We start from the raw sequence: 24623 nt of genomic DNA on the forward strand, positions 1-24623 counted from the left end.
GTCCCAGCTGAGCACTCTGTGTGTCACTGATAGCTCCGGGATGGGAAGCAGGGAAGCCCTGAGCCTCAAACAGTGGCTGGGTTATCTGTACACACAGACAGCCACGTAATCTCTTTTTATCTGATCTGAGAAGAAAAGGGAATCCCTCCTGGGTTGTCCTCTTCGGGCGTTTATCTCTCCTATTTTAGTTTGGGGGTTTTTTTGTTTGTGTTTTTTTTACGAAGACTCAGGCAACGACTCTGTTCAGTTTTCTCATTAATTCCCCACACTTCTGCCTGCAGCTCTTCAGAGCAGGAGGGCAAAAGGACGAAAAAGAAATGACAGCTTGAAAAAATGGGAATATGCCAGATCTTCTGTTTGTATAAATCTGAATTTTGCAGTTGATTCCAGTAAAGTGGGGTCTATTTACACCAGCATTAAACCCATTAATTTCTGTAGGAGTCCCTGGAATTTAAACCCTGCTTGTGATTCCCTCAATTTCACGTAAGCTTGCTACTATTTCACAATGTTCAAAAAATGGTGAGGGGATTAAAACTCCTGATAATGCACTCCGCTGATGCTGTAGGGAAAATATTCTGCTTTCTGAGTCATTTGCCCTGAGCTGACTTTCTTTTTGAATGGTTCAGGAGGTTTCCTTCTTTAGCCATAAATCCCATGCAAATTCTTTTTGTGTGTGTGTGTGTGTGTGTGTGTGTGCCTGTGGATGACAGCGTGAGTGTGTGAGTGTGTGCGCGCCAGAGAGGGAGAGAGAGGCTGTTCCTTTAAAGCAAAACTGAAAAAAAAAATGCCTTCAGGCGTCCTATTACAGTGGAACGAGCCAAGGATCAGGATTTGCAGCTCAGCTATATAAACCCAGCAGAATCTGGCTGCTCTGACCAGTTTGCCTTGCTGTCAAAGCTCGCTGCCTTGCGCTCGCACACGGCACCGGACAACGCAACTTCGCCGAGTTTTGACAGGACGGCAACAAGAGTCAGGAGAGCCCAGCTGGCTTTGAACAGAGTATTTATTTCATGGAGGCTGCTCACAGCGGGATCTAAGCTCTGGCACAGTCTCTAAGGTAAGTCTGCTTCCTCCCTGAATTAAAAAGTCGCTCTCGCTCACGAGTTTGTAGTGACCCCGTTCTCCGGCATTGCCCTGGTGGCTGTGGCTGCCAGGTCAATGGGCAGGGATGCTGGTAGGAAATCGTTTGGGATTGGAGCATGCCTGCCCCAAAATCTGTCTGCATTGTCCGGCACAATAATTTCAGAAATGTCTCAATGACATCCACCCGACCCAATGAATGAATGAATGGAGCAGGAGCTGGCTGGGTGCTGGATGTCCTCACAGAGCCCAGATTGACAGGCAGGGCAGGAAAGCAGATTTGGGATTTCCTTTTGGCTCCTGAAGTGCTGTAAATGTTTCCCCCAGCCTCACCTCCCAAACCAGACTAAATCCACTCGCATGTTTTAACCCTCCCAAGCACAACTCCTCTTGTGCTCCTGTCTGTGACCTGATGAGAGCTGGGCCCTTCCTGCTGGTCATTTGCTGTCCCCACACATCTTTTCTTTGCACCACAGCCTTTGTCACCTTCCTCCCTGCCCCCACTGGTCTCCAATTTCTTTTAAAAGTCCTGTAATATTAGCCTGCAGTGGGGAGCAAAGCACAAAGGAAGATTCAACTGGTATTTTATTACCCCTGCTTTGCTGGGTGGGTTCTGGGAGCGGGAGGGTGAAATTCTCCATCCTCATGGAAAAACAGAGGCACTTGCTCCGTGTCTCAGCTCCTTGCTCCCTGGTGCACTGAGATTTTCTGCATGACTGTGTCTGCACTTACCAGCGAGGCTCAAATTGGCTTAAGAAGGAGAAGCTGGCTGGGAGAAGGTGAACACACTTAGATTCATTTAGGAGTTAAACTCACTCACTCAGGACTTTGTGTTACATCACCTTTGCAGAGTTTTCCCTGCCTGATTTTCTGTCTGGCTACCAGGACAGAGAAGTTTTTGGCAGTTAATCTAAACTCCTGAAAAGTCAGTCTCATACTATGGAAAGGAATGTTCGGATTGAAATGATGCTGATGTGTTGTGCTGCACAGTGGAAATCTAAAATTAAAAAGCAAACTAAAAACATTTATAGGAGTTTTTCTTCATGACAAAGCAGAAAACAATGAGGTGGATGTGATTCTATGGTCTGGCCTTGCTGTCCAGCTCTTGGGTTTGGTTTTCTCTCCTGGTTTAATTTTTTTAATACAATATTAAATATTGAGAATTCATTTTGCACACTTCCTGATTAATGTTACATGTGGGGGCTGTTTTATTGTTCTGGGTTTGTTAATTTGTCTTTTAAAGCTGTGAAATCATGGAATGGTTTGGGTTGGATGGGACCATAGAGATCATCCAGCTCCAGCCATGGGCAGGGACACCTTCCACTGGACCAGGCTACTCAGTTTAGGGGTGCTGGAGTCCAAAAATGAGGTGGAAGATGGGAATTAGGGACCATCCTTTGAATCCTAGGGAAACTTGCAGAAATGTGATGGCTTTTGTGTTGTTGGGAACACAAGGGCAAATTGAATCTGAAGAAGTTTGGCCAGATGAAAGTGTTTAGCCAAGAGAAGATAACTGGTCTGTCTGCAGCCCAGCTTCCCTGGCAGGGAATTTGGGGAGCAGCTGGAACAGCTGTCAGGGTGCTCCCAGTGCAGGTCCTGCTCCGTGCTCAGGGAAGGATTTGCCCCTGAACTGAGCAGAGCAATGGGACAGGAGTGACAAGGGCTGTGCCTCCCATCACTGACCCAGTCACTCTCTCCCAAATACCAAACCTGCATTCACCTCCCATATTTTTTGCTCATTAATTTTATCCTCTGGCTCCTTTCAGCCCAGTGCCTTAATCCTGTCACTAGAGTTACTTTATCAGTGTTTCCAGAGCCCTGGAAGAGCCAAAGGATCTGCTGCAAAGCCCCCAGCCTGCAGATGAGAATGTCAGGTCTCATCTGGAGACAAAGCAGAAATTCTGCTACAGAAATCACTGATGGTGGTCATGGGCACATGGAAAAGACAAACAACCAGACCCAAATCTCCTGCTGAAATAGTGATGCTTAATGGTGTTAGAACTTACTGGGAAAATCCCTAAACACAGGCTAAAATGTGCTCCACAGATTCTGAGTAACTGTTAGCTAGAGACTTTTTGAAAGCCATCCTCTTCTATTATCCCAACTCTTTAAAAGTGAATCATTTCTCCTCAGTATTCACTCAAACTTAACTATCATGTTGCTCTAACATAATTTCTAAAGGTGTTTGACATTCAGCTTTTTTCACATTAGTGCTTTTTATAAAATGCCTAAAAAAAGCCAAAGACTATTCATGGGTGAAGACGTTCTGACTTGCTATAAAGAGACTGTCAAAGTTTGTTCTTGAGCATTGTCTCACTTTTTTGATAAGAAAATGAGATTAAATGGTAGGGTCTGTGCCTTTTGGGACTCTCATCCTTTTCAAGAGTCAGGCAGAACTAAAAAGCAGAAGTGTCTGTGAAACAGCGATGCTGCTTTGGAGCCAGAGCTTTAACCCTTTCATCCCTCCTGGCAAAACCATTAGGAAAACCAGCTTGGCCAGTCCTCTGCTGCTTTCCTGGTACATCACAGTGCCTGTGTCTACCCAGCCCTGTAGGATGTGCCTAAAGGTTTAAGTGGTGCTGATGGCATTTAATTGTCCTGGGTTGAACAATGGGTGTCTGGTGGAAGTGGATGTGAGGGAGAAAGAGTTTCCATCCAGTCCTGCATCGCTTAGAGAGCCCTGGTATCCCTGGAGGAATAGCACCTTTGGAAGGAAGATTAATGCAGAGGGTGGTGGCTTGGTTATCAGCTACACATCCACCTGTCCTACCTCTGTGCCATGAGAAATCCAGAGTGCTTAAATAATTACTCTCACTTGAAGCCCGTGACTTGATAAATTCCTCCTTGGCCTTGTGCCACCACAGTCTGCTAAGCTGAAGGGCCACTGACAGTTTTAAGGTCTAGTGGCTCATAAAACTCCAGCTTAGGAGTGGATGATTTACATCCCTGGAAAGTTCGAAATCTCAGCTTTCCAATAATAAAAGGAATTTGTTTTGAACTGTGTCAGTTTGAGATGCAGGGCTTTGAAGCTGGGCTCTGATTTACCAACGTGTGCTTTCCCAGACTTAATTACTGGTGTGAGTTTAGCACACCCTGCTCAAAGACTGAGCTCTGATCTAACCCTGTGGTTATAAACTGCAGACGTCTGAAACTACTGTAATATGTAATAGCTGCTCTTAGTGGTTTTCAGGAAGCTGCTGATGTCATATTGCTGAAAAAATCATTGTTGCTGAAGTGGGAAACTAAGGAAGACAGCAATCTAAGTGAAATAAGTTAATGTTTTGTCACCTACCAGGCTCAGAAATCTTCAAAACTGCAAGCAATTATAGGATTAGTAACTAATGAGTTCTGGACAGGAAACACCATAACCTGAGGTCATGGGCTCAAAATTAGGAATGTGTACAGATTGCTTATGAGTTTTTAAGATGTAATTTAGTTCATTAAACTACTTGTATTAAAGAAGACTTGTCCATGGATTTGGTTGGTTGATGTTGTAATAATTGCTCCAGCATTTTAAAGCCTCACTGTATTAGGAATGAAGGGGTTTAATAAATTATGCTCCCTGCCACAAAGAATCTGCAATTCCTGTTATTAGCTATTCCCCAAAAAATTCTTTGTATAGTGAAGAGAAAAAGGAAATAAGAAAGCAGTTCTTTGAGGAAGGGGACTGCTGGAAAGCAGGGAAATGAAGAACCCTGAGGGACAATCTTGAGTGGTCGCAGTTTCCACCAAGCTCAGGGTTTCCACAAGTGTGAAACCTCTGTGCTCGCTGTCCACTCGTGTGTCTGACCCTCTGGCCAGCCAGAGCTGGAGCTAAAAGCTTTCCACATGTGGGAAAAGTTAGAGGCTGGGCTTGGTTCCAGCCCCTGAAATCCCTGAGCGCATGATGTAACCCCACGGTGCGGAATGGGCAGACTGGAGGAGGAGTCAGTGGGATCCTGCCTGACAAGAGGCGGCTCTGGAGCCTGCAGGAAGCGTCTGGGCATTGAAAAGAGGAATAGATGGGGATCCTTTGCTAAAAGGGAAAAGTTTGAATAATTTAGTGTCACTTTTTAGCATTGAATGAATGATAGACGTGCCCTTATAACTAGAATTGTCCTTAATGTAAGATTTTCCTGGGTTTCTAAATGCATCGTTTCTCTCTCCTATATGCTGCCTATCCTGTTGCTGACTAAATAACAGCAAAAAACCTCCACCTATAGCTTCAGAGAGCATATCCAGATGTAGAATTTGAATAATACTTATTAATATAAATTATACCTCCCAACACAACCCCTCCTAAACAAATGTGGAGTCAATGGGAAATAACTCCCCACTTATATCCTTGTTTGACTTAGCCAATCACCCAAGACAAATCCATCCTGAGCTGATCTCGTCGCAAGAAATTTCTCCGAGCTCCCATCCTTAATTGTCTGCAGTTTCAATTAAAGCAAGGTGGGCTGGTGCCAAGTTTCCAGCACTTCCAAGGGGAGAGCCCCGGTGCCCGAATAGGCAGTGGCATTTTGTATTCTTTGGGGAGCGGAGGGCAGCGTTGCCAAGTTTGCATTCAGTCATCCATCACATATTAGCCCACTGGAGGTCCATTCTTCCCAAGCAATGGGGGAGCTCTGCTTCCTACTTTGAAAGATTACTCCCACAGAAAGGCCTTTCCCCAAACCCAGCAGAGAAAGGAAGCTTTTCTTCGATTCATACAAGCGCTCCCTTTCCAAGCTCCCCACAAAAATGATATTGTTTCATGCTCAGAAAAAACATATTCTCTTCAGCAATTGAGGAGAAAGTGCAGGGTGGTAGGAGAGAAACCTTAAATACAGATTTTTCCTAAAGTGCTTGTTTCAATCCTGGGCTCAACAAAGGTTTATTGTAGTGGCTGTCTCTTCCCATGGCAGGCTGGAGCATTGACTATGTGTGGATAGATATTGGCCAGGAGCCTCCCAGGAGGCTGAAACTGAGAGCCTGGGGAAATTCCATTATAATGATTTTGGCTTTAACTCATGCACCAGAACTTGCTAAGCTCATAAGCCTAAAATTGCAAATGCTAATTTTGTTATGGAATTAGGATATTTACCTGAATATTCATCTAAACAGTCTTGATTCTTCTTTAAATTTATCTCCTTTTCCACCATGCTGGCAGCGCAAAGCTGAAAGGGAACATAAATTTCTTCTTATACATGAAAATCAAACTGTGTGATCCTTTCCCTGTGTGCCCAGCAGAACTGGCTAAAGAGTTATTTCCACCATTAAGGAAAGGCTGGAAAAGGGCTAAAAAAAGCTTTATTTCCAAGACATAAGTTCACTTTCCCTTGCCAAGAAATCAAAAGACCTGGAAAGAGGCAGATTTTGTTGGTCAGTTTGGGGTTTTGGTCAGGCACAGAGTGCAGGTGAGAGAGGCTGTGGGCTGAGGGCTCCGGGGATGGTGGTTTTGTGCCTCTTTGCTGTGATGAAAAGCCTTTATTCGGCCAGGAAAGGGTCACTCTCAGTGTGTGCTGAGCACTTGAGCACCAGCCCTTGGTGGTTATCTCCCTCCTCAGGATTTCATCTTGTCAGGAGCTGTTTGCTGGCCTCTCAAAAGGAGCTCAGTGCCCACTCTGCCCTGGCTCTTTGTCTCTCCTGGTTCCTTTGCAAGGCCAACCTCTTTTGGGCCTGCTGAATCCTCCTAAATAGCTTCTCTGTGCTGTGGGACAAAGGTTTATGCCAAGAAAGATATAAAGGTAGCTTGTGATCTGCAGGCAGCCCATTCCTCTTGGCCAGAGCCAGTGTAATGCATATTTTCCCTTTGCTTGTGGCTTGTACTTCCCTCCTGCATTGCTTGTAGCGCAGTAATTCAGGGCTGACTCCCGATGAATGCTGCACACTGTGGGCCACAAGGCACTGCAGAACAGGATACATATGAAGGGAAAGTTCTCAGATCATTTTTCTTACTGAAGGATTTTGGCCATGTAAAGAGTTTCCAGGAAAAAAAGAAAAACAAAACAAAAAACCCTCTGGCATTTCCCATGGTGAGGGCTCCTTATGAATGTCCTATCTATTTTTCCAGTTTGGTGGCCAAGTGGAGTGTTTAGAGGAGGATATACCACCTACAAGCCAGGGAATTTATATTTCCACTGCCAAGTGTTAATTATGATGTCGACTTAGCCACTTTACAGGTTAGCAAGTCAATCATAGGGAGCCAGCACTCCAAGTGCTGCAGCTCCAGGCTTGATGGAAAGCCTGCAGCACCCAGAGAGTGCCATTCTCAAACACATCAGCATTATTTGTTCCTTTATTTGTCATTCTCTGGCTGTTACCTCATATATTGTTTATTTGCCTTAGCAAGAGCAAAATAAATTGTAAGGGTAACAAAATCCACAGAGAAAGACACCAGAGAATTGAAGAAAAATCTGCAACTGACCCAAAAGATGGGTCCAGCTCATTCTCTTACATCAACTGAAGGTCCATTTATTGGGATTTGCAAGGGTTGCTGTTACAAACAAGGCAATTCAGTTTATTACCACTAGCCATGTGGCAGGGATGCCTTTTTGATTGTTCTGATCCTTGATCTTGAACAATTCCAGGGATGGGGACTCCCCAGCCTCTCTGTGTTATTTATGGCCTAAATATCCTGTAATCCTGTACCCTAATATCCCAGAAATAAACGGAACAAATTTAACTAAAAAATTTAACCAAAATTTAACTTAAAATTGAATTTAATTAAATTTTAAACTAAATTTGAATTTAGCTAAAAATTGAATTAATTAATTCAACTAAAATTAAATTAATTAACTAAAAATTGAGTTTTTGGTGTCAAGCTCCACCTGGGAGAGAGTTTTCCTGCTGACAGGAGCAATATTGAATTCCCTTTGGTGTGGGGTGTTGGATATACGTAAAACCCCCATTGCCTTGATGATATCTTTGTGCAGAGGGTGCCTTGGGCTGCTGCAGTTTGCTCTGTGCTCATATAGGTCATGGAGCAGCACAGGGCCAAACCCAGGCTGCCAGAGGGGAAATTAAAACCCACGGAGCATTTTCCATGCCCTTCTTTGCCTGCATTGTCCCCTCCAGCCTGCCCTGCTGAGGGGATGGATGGGTTTCTCCAGGGCAGACTTCAGGGGCTGCCAGCCAAATTCTCATGTGACACAATGGCATTGATTTCACTGGGGATCTGGTGCTGGATAATTGAGCTCCATGTCCCTCCTTTCACCATCCCACAGCTCAAATTGCTGCCAGCCAAGGCTTCAGCACGGGCAGGGCTCAAGTCACTGTGGGTTAAGGGAACGAGGTCAGAGCTGGTGGAGGTCTCTCAAGCCTCCCATTAATGTGGCAGTGGCCAATTTGTTGACATTTGGGGCAGCAGTGCAGATTTTTGTCCGACTTCAGTCACTAATCACTGCTCAGGGCTGTGTTTATGGCTGCAATTTCCATCACATTACATAAGTGCCTCTGCTTTACATCAGATCACTGCAAAACATCCCCAGACTGGACTTTTCAGAAGCAGCCTCCTCTCTTTTTCCAAATGCCTCGCACTCAATTTGTCTCATATCTTGTGCCTCTCATTTATATTTCATTTTGCCTTGCCAAGCCATGGTTGATTTCATTCCATCCTCTCTTCACGAAGCGTTTTGCTCTGCTCTGAGTTTGCTACCCTTTCCTGGCTTGCCAAAGATGCAAATTCTTGATGCTACCACATGTGACAGAACTAGGCCAGGCAGATCTGCAGCCCGGGGGCGATTACTGGAAGTCAGATTTCAAGGAACTCCTTCTGTGGTCTTGTGAGTTACAAAAATGTGCACATTCCTGTGTGTTTGAGGTGCTAGTACCAAGGACAGAGGAGCTCCAGCAGGGAGGAAAAGCTGTCCAGGGAAACTTGTAATTGGTTTAAAAGCAAGGAGCTGCCTGGTGAAGGGTTACCCATCTGTTCCCTCAGCTTCTTTTTAAACCATGCCTGAAGTCTGCTAATGACAGGAATGATAATTCTGGTCCCCAGGAACAGTAGCAGGCTTTTATGGCTGAGTCCTGAGTCATTTTTAGTGCTTGGATAAGTATATGGTTAAATCAAAGTAAAATTATAAAGCACATGCAAATATTCATAATGGAATCTGAAAGTACCCTGCTGCCTGCTGACCAATATCATCTGCAGCAATCCATACAATTAAATACTTTCCGTTATTCCAGACCAATATAAATGTAAATTGTTCGTGCTCTTACTTACAGCAAAGCTGTTAAAAGAGAAGAATTCCACCTCTCTCGCTTCTGTACGTGACATTCCTTCAGCTAAAATGATTTTAAATATGGAAAAGTGTGGGGTTGGGTGTGTGGAGCAGAATTTTGGCTCATCTCTTTTTCCTGACCTCCAGGAGAAATTTGAAAAACAGCTTCCTCAGAGGTGCTGTACAAAGCAGTGGTGTCTCAGTGTTTATTCACTGCGTATTTGTTTAATGTGTCAGTATTTTATGGTTCTTATAAATGATCCTTATTTCTATTGCACAGATTTCACCAATACTTTTGGTTAATATATTAATTTGGCATCTGGTTTTTTATTTTAGACCAGCTATTATTTCACCTATTGTTATTATATTTATCAAGAGTATTGATGGCTTATTTCCTACCTCTCATTATCAGTAAAAAAGATGACGTTTCATACCTAAATCATGAACTTGTGAGACAAATCACACTGGCCAAGTTCCCATCTCCAGCACTTGGCTGCTCCTTTGTTCTCAGCAACTCCTGCTTGGCACGAAGGGAGTGGGAAGAAAATTCAGAAGTCTTGAATTTCTGCTCTTCCCATCTCATCCCAAAACCACCTAGAACTTTGTGAAATGGGCTCTGGAAAGTTTATAGGTGGTTTTGGAAGTGAGAGTGTGGAGAAGGGCCTGGAAACGGAGCAGAGCTGTGTGTGTGGAAGGAACACGAGTTGCCATGATTCATGCGAGCGAGCACACCAACCCCATGCTCTGAAACTGCATCAGCAAAGCCCTCAAAGTATTTCAAAGCAAAGCCTCCAGAAAATAATGAGCTCCTGACAAAGTGTAACTTGGCAGAGAAACTTTCCAAAGACAAGTTTAGAAAACTGTAGATCTTTTCCAGCCCCGCGTCTTTGCTGCGAGCGGGGAAAAGCCAAGAGCCCGAGCGAATGCTTTTGCTATTAGCAAAGGTTTTATTAAAAGGTACAGGACGTACTTGAGAGGCAGCAGTGGTTTCTGCTGGAGGTTATGCACAGGAGCTGTGAAAGGGTTTTTTTTTTTAATATTGGAAAAGGCACTAATTGAGGTTTCTGTGTCTGTGGCAGCTCTGCCATGGCCTGCATTCAATTCCCTGTTCAGCGGTTCTGGGATGGGTAAAAGTCACTCCCCAGACTTTCAGCCATCAGAGAGGGATGGGTAAAAGTCACTCCTGTGCTGGAAATGCAAACAGGGGGACCAGACAGACACCAGGTGTTTCTGCAACCCTGAAAATGCTCAGCTCCTAACTTCATATGAAGGAAAAAGAAGTTGCAGCACACTCTCCTTTTATAAATGTGGCCTTGATGTGCTTCTGGCTTATTTACCTAGCTATAAAATTAGTAGTATACACATTTCATAGAACAATGCAGGATTAAGTAATTCTTTATATTTGTAAATCAGTCCATGAGTGGAAAACATTCTCAGCAGAAGTGCCAAGAATTGCTGCTCTGAACTCAAACATGCAAAGGTATGGGAAAGATATTCCCTTTTCAGTATCTGCGCTTAGAATATGTATCTGGCCATGATAGCCAGGTGATTAAAACCCAGGCAGAAGGAAGGTGTGACCCATCCACTCTGCTTTCCATGAGTCCCTTGGATGTGACCCATTTCTAAGCTCTGCTTCTGTTTTTAGAACAGCACCAGTTTTTCTGAATCCATTGTTGCCTTTGCTGCTCCCATCTCTGTTTGCCCTGCTGCTTCTAATCCACAGTTTTTGTCCAGGCTGTGTCTGCCATGGGCTTTTTCTTCTCCTCTGCCAGCTACAGCAAGGACAGAGGTTTCTTTGCAGATGTGAGAAAAAAGTATTTAGCAGATGGCTTTTTCCCCCCTTCTCCTGAGTCTGTAGCAAATTGCTCCACTTGGCTGATTGTGTGCCCCCTGCCAGGAGCCTGAATGCAGCTCCAGAGCACCCCACTGCCCTGCTTGTTTTGTTTCTCTTTTCTGAGCTCCTGTTTCAAGAACTGATGCTCAAGTGTCCGAACCCTTAACAAAAAACCAAGCTGCAAGGGCAGACTGAATTCCCTCTTAACTTGTGCCTCATCCCAGTCCCTGTGAGTTAGACCAGCTGGGTTTGGTGTGAGTTCTCCCATGGTTACTTCTTGTAATGCTGCTTCTCTTTTTTTTTTTTTTTTTTTTTTTAACTTTTTATGCAACACATTTGAGTGATCTGCCCTATAAAATAACCAGGCTGTTTCTTGTGGCTGCTGTAAAATTCCTTCTGTGGTCAGAGCTGGATGAAGGATTCTCCTGCACTTCCCAAGCACAGGGGTGAATCACTGGGGTTGTGTAACAGCAGCAAACATTGGCACACCAAGGTGCAGGAGGATCGTGCACATGTGTAGGAATGATCCCTCAGATCCCATAAAACTTCCAGAGATGAAAAGACCTCCAGTTGATGTAAGAGAATGAACTGGACACGTTCATTTTGGGTCAGTTGCAGATTTTTCTCAAATTCTCTGGTGTCTTTCCCTGTGGGTTTTGGTAACCTTACAATTTATTTCCATGGATTCATCTTCTCATTCTGGTAATTGGCCTGGCACAAACTCTTGGCTTCAGAGTAAGGCTGCAGTTTTCTATTATTACCCCAAAATTTCAGGCAGTCCTGTGGCTCTGTGCGTTTGTGCTGCACATCTGGTCAGACTTTTTTCTACAGAGAAAAAGATTCTTGAGAAAGAAAAAGAAGGAAAAAAATCAAACAATGAAAGAATACCCTGGTTTGAAATGGACTTTAATACTCATCTCATTCCAACCCTGCCATGGCAGGGACACCTCCCACTGTCCCAGGCTGCTCCCAGCCCTGTCCAGCCTGGCCTTGGGCACTGCCAGGGATCCAGGGGCAGCCACAGCTGCTCTGGGAATTCCATCCCAGCCCTTCCTCACCCTCCCAGGGAACAATTCTTATTCCCAATATCCCATCCAGCACTGCCCTCTGCCAGACTAAACCCATTCCCCCTTGACCTGTCACTCCAAGCCCTTGTAAAAATTCTCTTTCCATCTTTCTTGTTGGCTCCTTTAGGTTCTGGGAAGCTGCAATTACCCAAAATCTCATCTCCAGATGCACAATCCCAGCTGTCCCAGTCTCTCCTCCCAGCAGAGCTGCTCCATCCTCTGATCCCCCTGGAGCCTCCTCTGGATCTCTGCAGCAGCTCCAGCTCCTCCCTGTGCTGGGCCAGGGCTGGGGCAGCTCTGCTGATTTCCCTTTCTCTCCCAAATTGCAGGGATAACTCTCCAGCTCTTTGCTTTTTAATGAAGTATTTTCTGACAATTTTACAGCACTCCTCAGGAAGATGTTTAATTATGGAAATGAGGATTTAACAGCACCTTTCCTGTGAGGTCATTGGAATACTCAATTCACAGGACACACATCACCCCGGTGAAGTTCTACCAGAGGTTAAACAGAGGCACAGCAGATGATTTATTAAATCATTTCAGAGCAGGACGCCTGAATTTCAGGCCTCAGTCCTAACCATGGGACCACACCTTTAACCCCAAGGTTCTGGGCACTTTCTGGGATCTCTGCTGAGAGCACAAGGCGTTGTGGCAATTCCATGGGTCCATTTCTCTTGTTATGGAAAAGACTTGAGGATGGCAGACCCCCAGTCAGGAAGATTTCATCTCAACCCTTATTGCTGAGATGTAGCTTTTCCAAGCCTGGGGAATTCATTCATTGGGAGACCTGTTCATTCCCACTTTGCAAAGACACCTTAATTCTGTTCCTCACCATTCCACTAAACTCTGATTCCTTGGCTGCCCTATTGGTTCACCTCCAACTTTATCCCAGTTTAGATTTCCCCGTCATTCAGCACATCCCTGGTGAGCCAATCTAACGATTTGTATTCCCAGATTCCATAAAGGAGATTTTATCTTCTCCAGAAAGTTCACAGCACCACAAACCAAGGCTCTGTGGTAAAGCACAGGTGAGCTCTGTGCCCTCTTTCCTGCCCATCACCTTCCACAGGACAGATCCAGAAGGAATTCGCTCCTTTCCTTATCCTGCATGAGGACCAGGATGAAAATCACACTCACGCGTGTGCCACTGTTGGGAATGTTAGTTGAAATATATTCTAAAAAATAAGATTACTCCAAATGAGCATTTGTTTGGCTTTTCCAACTCAGCATTCAGAGTTTCACCTCCTCACATCCTAAAGGGAACAGATCTAATTTGTAAGAAAAACCCTTTGCTTTTTATAGATGCAGCTTTTTCATTTCCTGGGCTTTGCACCTCTAAGGAAGAGCAACATAAACCATGAGTGAGACATTACTTCAGCCAACCTACTCCAGGCTGCATTATTCCCTTGTACTCGTTCAGCAGCATCTTTTTACATGGTCTTATCCTTTTTTATGCCTCCAACAAAACCAGGATTTTTAAAAACATAGTACACAGACATATTTTTAGCTGCAGTGCCAAGGGGTCGAATCCACCAGCTGGTCTAACATGTTGTGAAGGCAAAGTGGAGTTGTCTAAGACACCAGAGCAGCACCATCAAATCCCAAACCTGAGAAATCTCAGTGTCTGTCTCCCCTGCTGCCCCTCCCTCCCTCCCCAGCTCTGCTCTCTTTCCTTTCCCCACTCTCCCAAGCTGTTTGTTTTACATCCCCAGCCAAGCTGACTTGCAGCCAAACATCCTGGGGGCAGGAGAATGTTATTTATCCCTCGTTACAGCCCTTTGGTGGATAACAAGCAGAATTTGTCTGGGGAAAAGGAGAATCCCTGTGCTTGGAGATGGTAACAAGCTGAAGGTAATTGGGCAGAGCAGGCAGCAATAAGGAGCCCTCTGGCTCCTGGACCAGTATATTTGAAGTATTTTGCTGCCTGAAAATTCAGTTTGGTGTTTGAAGATGCACTGACATGTTTTACTCCCCGACGGGCACAACTCTGAGCTTTTAGAGGTGGGAGTGAACATGAAATTAATTCTCTTTTTTCTGTCCTGGGGTGCAGGAAAGCACGAGCACTGTGGGTTCACTTTGATAAATTTTCACTTAGTAATTGAAGGCCGGGTTGCTCCAGCTTTTATTAGAAAAAGGAGCAGGAATCCTTTGAAGAAATGATTGAGGTTGGTATTCTTTCCAACAGGCCATTCGGTTCAAAGCAAGCCATTACTGGTTTCAAACATTTACAAAAAAAGATTTGTCAGGGAATTTTTTTCTCAAGAATGGGAACTCCTGAAATGCTGCTGACTCCCCCTTAGCTTCCTTCTTGCTGAGTCTTCAGAATCAAATGAAAAATGGCACCTTTCAATGACCAAATATGTGTTGTGAAAAACTTTCAAGCAGTGGTACCTGTTAATTTATAATCACTTGGCTCCAGTTCTTTTATAGAGGCAACTTTTACACCTTTTTTTTTTTTTCCTGGACATCCAATGGAGAGGACAATGGAGGGAAGTACTGAATGAAATGATACAAAATGAGAGGAACAAAGAGAAATATTTCTCTAAAATAGGGAACCACTTCTTCTAATATAGGGAACCACTGATGCCACCAAATAACTGATTTGAAATACTGTCATTCTAATAAGTACAGTAGATATAATTTATAAATATTTAAATATCCTTGAGTGCTTACCAGTGCAAACCAGACAAGTTTTTCTTCAAGTTAAATAAAAATTGGAGTCCAATTTCAGTTTACCTCCTCCAAAATGGATCAAAAGCCCAGTTTGGTGAAGGGTTTCACTGCTGCAGAAGGTGGGTGCTGGGTCACTCCACAGGGAGAGGTGTGGGATGGCTTCTGCTCTTTGGGTGCTGCATTGTGACCCTCCCAGGTGACATTTGCCTCATGGATGGGTGCAACTGGTGTCTGCCACAGGGTTGGCTCTGTAGAAATCTTTAAAATAGATGAAGATCTTTGTTCTGTCATCTCAGAACAAGGAATCAGTGTCTTATCCCACTTTCCCATCTTATTCCTCTCTGCTTTTCCTGTCAGGCAAAAAAAAAAAAAAATAATTAAAAAACCAACCAAATTCAATTTATTTATTCACTTCTCAATTCTGCCTGAGCCTGTTCTTTAAAGACCCTTCTTTTGTGAGTTTAATCAGATGCTTGATAAGCTCAAAAGCGTTGCTAACTAACACGGGCTACAAAGCAGCCCCTTCAGGGAACACATGACCTCATCCCCAGGATTACTCCAGCACAGCAATTCAGCCTCCAGCACACCCAAAATAAACCTTTGCAAGGAAATGCTTTATCCACCTCTCCTTGGCCAGGCATATGCTTTGCCAATGTCCTCCTCAGTGGCTGGGACGAAACCCGTATGGAAATTAAGATTCTGTGCTCCCAAGCAGCCTGCCCTGCTGGCTGGAGCTGCCTTTGGGCTGCTGCCCTGCAGGAGCAGCCAGCCCTGGCACAGGGATGCACTCACGGAGCTGGATTTCCCTCCCAGCTCCCTTTGTGTGCTGGGGTTTTGTTGGATGCTCGGAGCCCTGGCAGCCGGGGGCGGCTCTGTGGGGTCACACACAGCGCTCCCCAAACCCCCCCTCTGCCAAGAGGTGGCACAAATCCCTCTCTGATGGATTGGAAGTGACACCATTGTGGTGTCTTGGAGCTCTCAAGGCCTTTAGCACCCAATATTGGACAGCACAATATGCCAAGGGTATCAAGGATATCATCCCTGCTGGTGGGTTTCCAGCCAGCTGCTTTGGGATCTCAGTCTGGGTTCAAGACTGAGCTCCTGTTGCCCCTGTGATGAAGAGGAGGACATGGGGAGCAGCTCCTCACCCTAGCACACTTCTGCTGGACAAGGTCTCCAAGGAAATGCAAGAAGGACTCCTGCAGTTCCTGAAGTAAAATGAACTAAAAGACAATATCCTCTTTATGCCTTGGGAAGGCTGAGCTAGAACAGAGACTTGACAGAGCTAAAGAATATAGCAGGGATTTATTAAAATGCCTCAATGAGTAGCCATGATATTTTCTGAAAAATCCTTTCCTTAGGATTTTTTCTCCTGATTAGGCCTCAGGAGCAAAATGTAAACAATGGTTATCTGCTGCTGAGGAATGCAACAGGTGGATCTGTGATTGGTCCCATGTGGTTGTTTCTAATTAATGGCCAATCACAGCCCAGCTGTCTGGACTGTCTCGGTCAGTCACAAGCCTTTGTTATCATTCCTTTTCTATTCCTTGCTAGCCTTGTGATGAAATCCTTTCTTCTATTCTTTTAGTGTAGTCTTAATATAATATATATAATAAAATAATAAATCAAGCCTTCAGAAACAGGGAGTCAACATTCTCATCTCTTCCCTCATCCTAAGACCCCTGTGACCACCATCACATCAATGGATGCACCTTGGGCAGCACCAGAGCCCAGCCAGGGCTGCACCCAAGATGAACCAAAATGGTCCCAAAATGCACGGCCGGGCACGGGGTCTGTCACTGGGATCAGTTCTGCTCCATTTGCATCTTGCAGTTCATTGTCCCATTCCAGCTTTAGCCCATGCAGTCCCACCCTGCTTGTTTTTCTCTCTCCAGCCCACGGTGTTTGTGCTCTTGGGCTGAGATTTGGATCATTTGTCCTTGGTGCCCAGCTGGAGCAGGAATTGTTTTGTCTCCCTGCTCTGTGCACAGAGCTCACCATCCCCTCATATGGAGCTCAGACCCACACACTAAAGCATCACAGAATGTGAAAAATAGGAAAGCTCAAACCTGAGGCATCACTGTCAAGTCCCAAGCTGGAGACCTGCTTTAAGCCCCATTATCTCTAGTCAGGAGCTCATAACCATGCTGGAAGGCAGCACATCTGTGGCGCACACTGAGATGTATCATTTATTTGTTTCTAATTATGCACATTTAGCAGCAAATTACATGAAAGATTAAACACCACATTACGAGTGTGGTCTGATTAATTCTGCACCATGCTTTTAAGTTACTCAGCAATTACTTCCACTCATTTTAAACACAGATGATTTTATTAAATCTGGTGGTACCAAAAATGAGTTAAGAGCTTTGGATTCCTGTTTTTAGTGTGGTCTCTTCCCGAGGCTGGCTGCCTATATATAATTATTACATAATGCCACGTTGGATGCTTCTCATTTAAACAACAGCTGAAATAGCTGCAAGGCTCTGACACGAGGCAAGGCAAGCTGGATACCACAGGGTTCAGCAGATGCCACTTCCTTGGCTCTGCTCCTCTAAATGTGAATTCTTCATCGTGCTTGGGATGCCTGTTGGGAAGAGATGTTGCAAAGCCTCAAGGATTGAGTTTATTCTACAAATAATTGGCCTGAAGAGTAAGTACTGCCCTAAACACCACAGTAGTGGTGTCAGAGCAGCTCCGCTCCTGCCAGATTGTGCCATTTCCAAAGGTCTCCTTTCCCCTTTTTACCATCAATCTTGTGCCCATCTGTGACCTATTTATGTCGAAATTCAAGACATCCCTCTGGCTGTCCTGGATTGCCCAAACCCCTGCCAGGGGGCTCAGAGACCTTGGCACAAAGCCCAAGACACCTGTGACTTTGATTATGACCCATGGAAAAAATTACCAACCTTATATGAGGATCTGCAAGCCATGAAAGTTTAAGTAGAATAAAAATTAGTTTGTCATGGAGTGAAAAATAGATTTTTTTGGGTTTTTAGAATGGGGGTTCAGAGGACAAGATGGAGGAATCTGGGCATGCCCAGCGTTTCTTCTTCTTCTTCTTCTTCTTGGCCTCCACCTTCTGCTGTGATGTTGGCACTTTTAGATTGGTTTAGAGCAGAAGCTCACTGTCCAACACAGGTGATAGGTGTTGGGAAGTTATGGTAAATAATGTACATGCAGTTTTTAGTATAAAAAGATAACACTGCCCTGAGGGTGGCCAGAGTGCCTCTGTCTGACTTGCTGAACAGACCTCAGCAGGCCAGAGAAAGAATTTTATACATAAGAAACAATAAACAACCTTGAAAATTATATTAGAAGAGTTCTGACTCCATCTTCAACTACTGGGCTGGGAAAAGAGACTTTCTAACACATCTCAGGGTCACTCTGACCAGCAGAAGCCCCAAGATATATAGAGGGTGGCTGTGATAAACCTTATAAACCTGTAGGCACTTGGCTTCTCTTATTTAACAGCCTTGGGGCTACCTCTAATCCAGGTGATATATTGAAAGAATTAAGACATTCTAGCATGAAGAGCATGATAGAGTTTATGTAGAAAAACTGAGAGCAGAGGAAGCCTTTTCATAGGGGTAAAATGAAGAATCTTTCCAGAGCAGTTGGAAATATAGAATTCGGAAGTTTGGTTGTTTGTACTTTGTTTAGACTTATTAGAAATCAGGGTGAGAACTGACTGGGCTGAAATGGCAGAGCTGAGGGATGGTCTCAGCTCTCCCATGTCCCAGCTCGGTGCCATTGCCACATTCCTGGCTCTCCCCTGAGCTCTTCTGCTTTGCTCTTGATGGAATAGAAATAGCAATGGTATGTTCAGGCAGCATTTCTTTGCTCTTCTCATCATCAGCCAGGTAATTCCTAAGAAACATAAATCAGCAAAATCTATAGGACCCAGAAACTGGAAGGCACCTCTTGATTGCTGGGTTCCATATCCTGTTCTTGCATCCCATAATCTGTTTTTCACTTCTCTTTAATTATTGCATGTTTTCAGCAGTTATTTTCTCCCAGCTGTATCTCTGCTTTTCATTTAATTCATGAAATTTGCTCAATATATTCAATATTTCATTGATCAAAGATGTCACTGGAATAAGACCACCTCCAATCCCTGAATTTTTAATTGTGCTCTGAAAAAGAGCCAAACTCATTGTTTAGTTTGGAAAATTCTGTTCTCTCTCTGAGATCCTGACCAAGGATAGATCTGGAGAAATTTTCCATGGCTAAGAGGACAAAACATCTGAAACAAAAGTAGTTTATAATGGAATAATCATGGTAATTTACCTCAAAATAGTCACTGTACAACAGAAGGTTTAGTCTCTCATGGGTCTCCTTTTATGCTTATCATTCAGAATTTACCAGAGCTCTTTCATATTTTATGGATGTTGGCTGCTGTGGATTATTTCTCCTTCCCCTTTTTGGCACTGTCATGCTGATGGCTTTGAAATATGAGCCATTGCTAAATTCTAAATTGTACACAAAGCAATTAATTAAAATTCCTTCCAAAACAGCCCTGGCAAAGCCCTGGCAGTGCTGCTTTCCAGCCAAGGTGGAATGGGTGGAGGCTAAAATGCATCCAAGTTGTTTTATTTCACAATGGTGTGCAGTAGGATCCGTGAAACACAGACCCTACAGCTTCCCCAAAACAGGAACACCATCTAAGACCTGTATCCAAAGGTGAAAACTGAGCTGGGGTGAAGAGTTCAGGCTAAGCTCAGTGATATCTAATGCAGGATCTCAGGGGCAGCACAGGACAAAAAGTACCCATGTGTCGCAGACATCTTTTATGAAAAATCTTTTCTTTAAGATTTTTCCTCTTGAGAAGCTGAGAAGCCTCAAGAACAAAATGTAAACATTGATTATCTGCTGCTGTGGAATGCAACAAGTAGAACTTTGATTAACCCATGTTGGTTGTTTCTAGTTAATGGCCAATCACAGCCCAGCTGGACCGGACAGAGAGCCGAGCCACAAACCTTTGTTATTCATTCCTTTCTATTCTTAGCTAGCGTTCTGATAAAACCTTTCTTCTATTCTTTTAGTATAGTTTTAATGTAATATATATCATAAAATAATAAATCAAGCCTTCTGAAACATGGAGTCAGATCCTTGCCTCTTCCCTCATCCAAGAACCCCTGTGAACATGGTCACACCCATGAATTGTTTTAATTGTTTAATTGCAATTCTTTGAAAGAGTCTGAGGTATAAATGTGATGACAGGACCTCTCATATGATTTCAGATGATCTAAAATTCCTGTTGTTTTCATGACCAATTCCAGTGGCATGGGCAAAGCCCTTGGAAAGGGTGATGGATGCATTGAAAACTGTCATTTATGACAGCTCAGGAGTCAATCCTGAATTAACTGCAGAGCAGCTACCATCTCTGCACTCAGAATGTTCTGGGTTGTGTCTGTGGTCAGTCCCACAGAGCTGCACTGCTCTGAAATGTGCAGTGCCAGCAGCAGATGGGACACAGGTGGCATCCAGAGCCCTGAGCTGTGGCTGCTCACCCACATCAGACACAAACTGCTGGTTTCTCCTGGAATGAGAGGGATTCAAGTCACAAAGGCAGGCACATCCAGAGGAAAATGTGCTTTTATAAGCCATAAATGCCTTCTGGGTGGTGTTTGAACCACTGTGGTGGGACTCAGCAAAGCTGCATCAGCTTCCTCTGGCTTGCAGTGGGTAAAATACCTCAGCAAAAAGAGCAGAGGCTCCTGGGGAGCTTGGGATTCTCAGTGTCAGCCTCTCCATGTCTCAGTTTTCTGTATTTAAAGTGGAGGAGTGTGCTTTGTTTATCCATTATAATTCAAAAAGCTTTCAAAGAGGCTCTTTGCCTTCCTCCAGCACATGTGGATGCCATGAGGTTCCTCTTGTGGGCCTGTGGACATCACTGAGTCCCTTCTGTGACAGAAAAAGCGGATTTGTGTCACTTGTGTTCCTACACTTCAACTCGTCTCATTGAACAACTTTTAAATCTTCCTTTCAATTGTTCCCTCTCTGTCCCTTTTTCCATGGAATTTTTCCAGAGGATGCTTTCTTGCTTTTTCCCTCTTTTTCACTCTCATTGCACTCCCACAACCATTTTGGTTAATGGTTATCTCCCTTTGCCATTTCAAGGATGAGCTTTAGTCTGAAATATGGCATAGGTGGGGTGGCAAAGGCTTTTTATTCAGGGCTTTCACATTTTGCTATTTATTAAAGGGAGGTCACCAAGCCTGGATCTATAATTTTGTGTGGGCTTCCCAGATGTGGGATTTCTTATCCAGAAAACTGTAGAGCATTTGCAGGGTGTTTATTCTTTGTGACCTGGCCGTGGAGGTAGAAGTGAAGTTGTTTGACTATAAATTCAAGGTAAGTCCTCAGTCTGGAAGCTGGATGGATTCCTGCTTATCACTCTGCACTTTATCTGTTAGAGAAAAAGGCAATCAGCTTCCTCCTGTTCCCTTTGAAAGTTATGACCCTCTTTTCACCTCTTGTGCAGCTGATTTAAGACTTTGAAGAAAATTCCTGAATTATGAAAATTTCCCTTTGGAGCTTCACACCCTCAGGGCCTGCTCATATCTGTGGGGTCTAATTGGGGTTGAAACAATTGCCACACTTCCCTGCACACACATTCTCTGGGAGCCTCGGGGAACACAGTGGATTTTCTGAATTACTCTAAATTCAGCTGCCTTAAAATTCTTCTCCTTAGAATGTAAATGTGTAAATAAAGAAGAGGTGGGTGGGGAAAAAAGAAGGCGACAATTTGTCTTTGATCATTTCAGCTGAAAAGATTCAGGCCTGATGCCTTAGGACTGTTATGAATTTCTGCTCTCCACTGTGATTTAATGGAGTTTGACCTGCACTGAGATCCCTGCTGATTCCTTCACCCTGTTGGAATTGGGAATGGAAAGAAAATTATTTTCTGCCGTTATGAATGTGTGGAACCAGCAATGAAAGATGATGAAGTCAGAGCCGTTCATGTTTTGGCCTGACACGTCAAAACTTCCAGGTCCCCCCAGCCCCTTGCTTTGAGAACATTTCAATTTACTTCAGATTTAATCTAGTTTTTCTGGAGAAGATTCCCGGAGCCTCAGGAGTCACAGGGTCTTGGTAAAACCAGTCCAGCACTCTGGCTTTGAGGGGTTGAACCTTATGAGGCCTTGCCTCATGAAAATGCCCTCTGGTCTCAATTTATGAGTCCTGTGGAGCAGCACTGCTGGCATTCCTTGCAGAAAATGCCCCAATTGCCCATGCAGGCAGACAGGGAATGGTATCAATATCCCCAGGAGATGATAACTCTTTTCTGTCTTGGTGGCAGTAGATGAGGAGGGGGCAGTGATAACACCACATGTGCCCTGCTGGGCACTCCAGGCTGCAGGGAACACACAGCTCACACCTTGGTGGAAACCCTGGAAACTTGAATTTCCTGGAGTTAACAGATCACAGAGAACTCTTTTGGGGTTAGCAATTTACAAACCTCAAAATGCTCCTTGCTGTGTTCCCTGGAGAGGGCTTTGGCCCTTCTCCAGCTGAGCCTTCCTCCCTGTCACAACCCAGCCTGCTGCTAATTTACCCAGATTTTAACAAGATGTGCTTGAATCCAGTATGGTGATGACAATATTTGACCCTCTCCTGCTGAAATGTAGGAAATATCTGCTTAGACAGGAATTATTTCCTTTTTTTTTCGCCCCCCTCTCTTTTCCCATTTTCATGTCTAATTTCCAAGTCATGACATGTAGAGGGTGTCTGAGCAAATCTAATCAGCCTTCTGCCTTCGTTAGGAAGGACAGCTGAGATGGAGTTTTTAACACCTCCATTCCTTCCTTGCTGCAATCTGTTTTGATTAAAATTGCACAGGGCTCTCATCTGCATATTTATCATTCCACATACCCACAAATCATCTCACAATTCTGCCACTCCTGAACATTTCAGGAGAGACTGGAGTGCTACACCAGGACTTTAAAGTATGCAGACATTAATTTAGTTTCTCACACCTGCTGCTTTCCAGCAAATATGGCTTTGGGGAAGGGAAATATTCATGCATTACCTTTGCTTAGTATTCCCCAGGAGTCAGGATTCCTGGGGTTTTTTTTCAAGATTGATTGAAAATTTCCTATTAAGAAACAAATTTCTAATTAAATGGAAAGGTCCTTGAAAAGTTCTAATGCTGGGAGGGGGCAAGGGGAAGGGGGGATGTCTAAACAAAGAAATAACCTTTTTTAATAACATTTTTTTCAGCTTTTTACAGCCAGACTGTGACATGCTTTCAAATCTTCAGATGAAAGGGTTGCAGTGGAAATGAAAATTATTCCTTCTCTTTGTGCTATTGACAGTCCATCTTACCCCCACCACATATTATTAAGTGTATCACCAGGCAGTGATGAAGTTTTTAAGGAGTGTTTCTAGAAATAGCCCTTTTCTGCTCTTTGGTTAAAATCTAACTTCTAAAGTTAATGTTCATGTAAGAAAATTCTTACCTGAATCTCCTTTTGCCTCTCGTACTGCAGAGATGCTACGATTTGCTTCTCAATTCATAATCTCTATTTTTTAACCAGATATTTAAGATGTGTCAGAGGCCACAACACATTTTTTTCATATTTAAATTGAGGTTCTGCCTCGGGGAGCAGGAGATAGCTCTTGTCCAAGGATGGTGGGAAGGTGCCAGTGACCAGATGGGGAGAACACAAGCTCCCCTGCATTTATTGTCCTGCATGACAAGCAGAACATTTTGAAGATCATCCACATCATCATGTGCAGGATTTTCGTAGTCAGAGTGGCAGGAAGATCTGAGGGCACAGCTCATTAGGATGATAGGTGTTCTCTATTAGACAAAATATTTGTAAAACTAGACACACTCTGGGTCATACAAACCTCTCAAAGTACCTGAGAGATGTCGGCCATCACCCAGCTCCTCTTACAGACCACAAGGCCAAACTCATGCTGGGAAGGGTCATTTTTCTGCCAACCCTTGCTGCAAGACTTTTAGGTGCCCCTAAGTAATCCAGCAGCTGATGTCTGCCAAGAAAATACCAAGAGGATTTCTCCAAGAGACAGGTTTAAAATACAATCTACACGAGCTGCTCTGAAGGGAAGAGGAGGGAAAATGAAGGGACAGCAGAGCCTGGCAGTCACTGTGGCTTCATTTCTCTCCTGCTCCCGGGTGGTCGGTTGTGGTCAGAGCTGTTGTTTGGATGTGTCTGAGGAGCTGGAGAGAAGGATGTCCTCTTTGTTCTCCCAGCCAAAACCATGGCTGATGTATAAAGAACTGGAGGAAGGTGTCTATTTTGTAGATGCCAGATGCAGGAGTGGAGCTCAGCTAAGCATGCTGGGCCCGTGGCAGATGGGATGGGAAACACCTGATGGGGATGGATTAGCTCAGACATCACACCAGGTGCCAAAGCACAGGGGTCACAGAGCAGGCAAGCAATGCTGCTCCTAGACCACCACGATGCTTCTCCAGAAACTTCAAAAGGATGTCAGCCCAGACATGTTAATTCTTCCAGTTTCATCTGTGAGCTGAGAGGTTTGGCTGCCTCTAATGCAGCAAGTGTCCTCTCAGAGTCCTGGGGTTCATGTGGCTTTCACCAGTGGTGAAGATGACAGTGACAGTGACAGTGACAGTGCCAGAGCAGGTTTGTCATTTTCCAGGCATATTAAAGAAATTACAATTTGTGCCATGATTAAGTGATTTGTCAGCAGAAAAAAAGTGCAATTTCCTTGGTTTGGGCAGGGCCCGTATTCCTGTTGGTTGGGATTTCCAGAAGCCATAAGGAAATGGATGCTCAACTTTCACTAAAA

The 24623-nt window shown here is 44.2% G+C and overlaps 1 protein-coding gene across 1 annotated transcript in view; it reads left to right on the forward strand.

The window, feature by feature from the left end:
• Positions 1 to 951: 951 nt before the first annotated feature.
• Positions 952 to 24623, forward strand: part of TNC (tenascin C) — a 76995-nt gene continuing 53323 nt past the window's right edge. Inside the window, exon 1 of the mRNA XM_054284016.1 lies at positions 952 to 1057. The gene's annotated coding sequence lies outside the window, so the exon portion shown is untranslated. The remainder of the gene's footprint in view (positions 1058 to 24623) is intronic.

Source organism: Melozone crissalis, unplaced genomic scaffold (genome assembly GCF_028551555.1).
Source record: "Melozone crissalis strain CALT ecotype California unplaced genomic scaffold, PUWL_Pcris_2 ptg000041l_1, whole genome shotgun sequence".
Classification (NCBI taxonomy): Eukaryota; Metazoa; Chordata; class Aves; order Passeriformes; family Passerellidae; genus Melozone; species Melozone crissalis.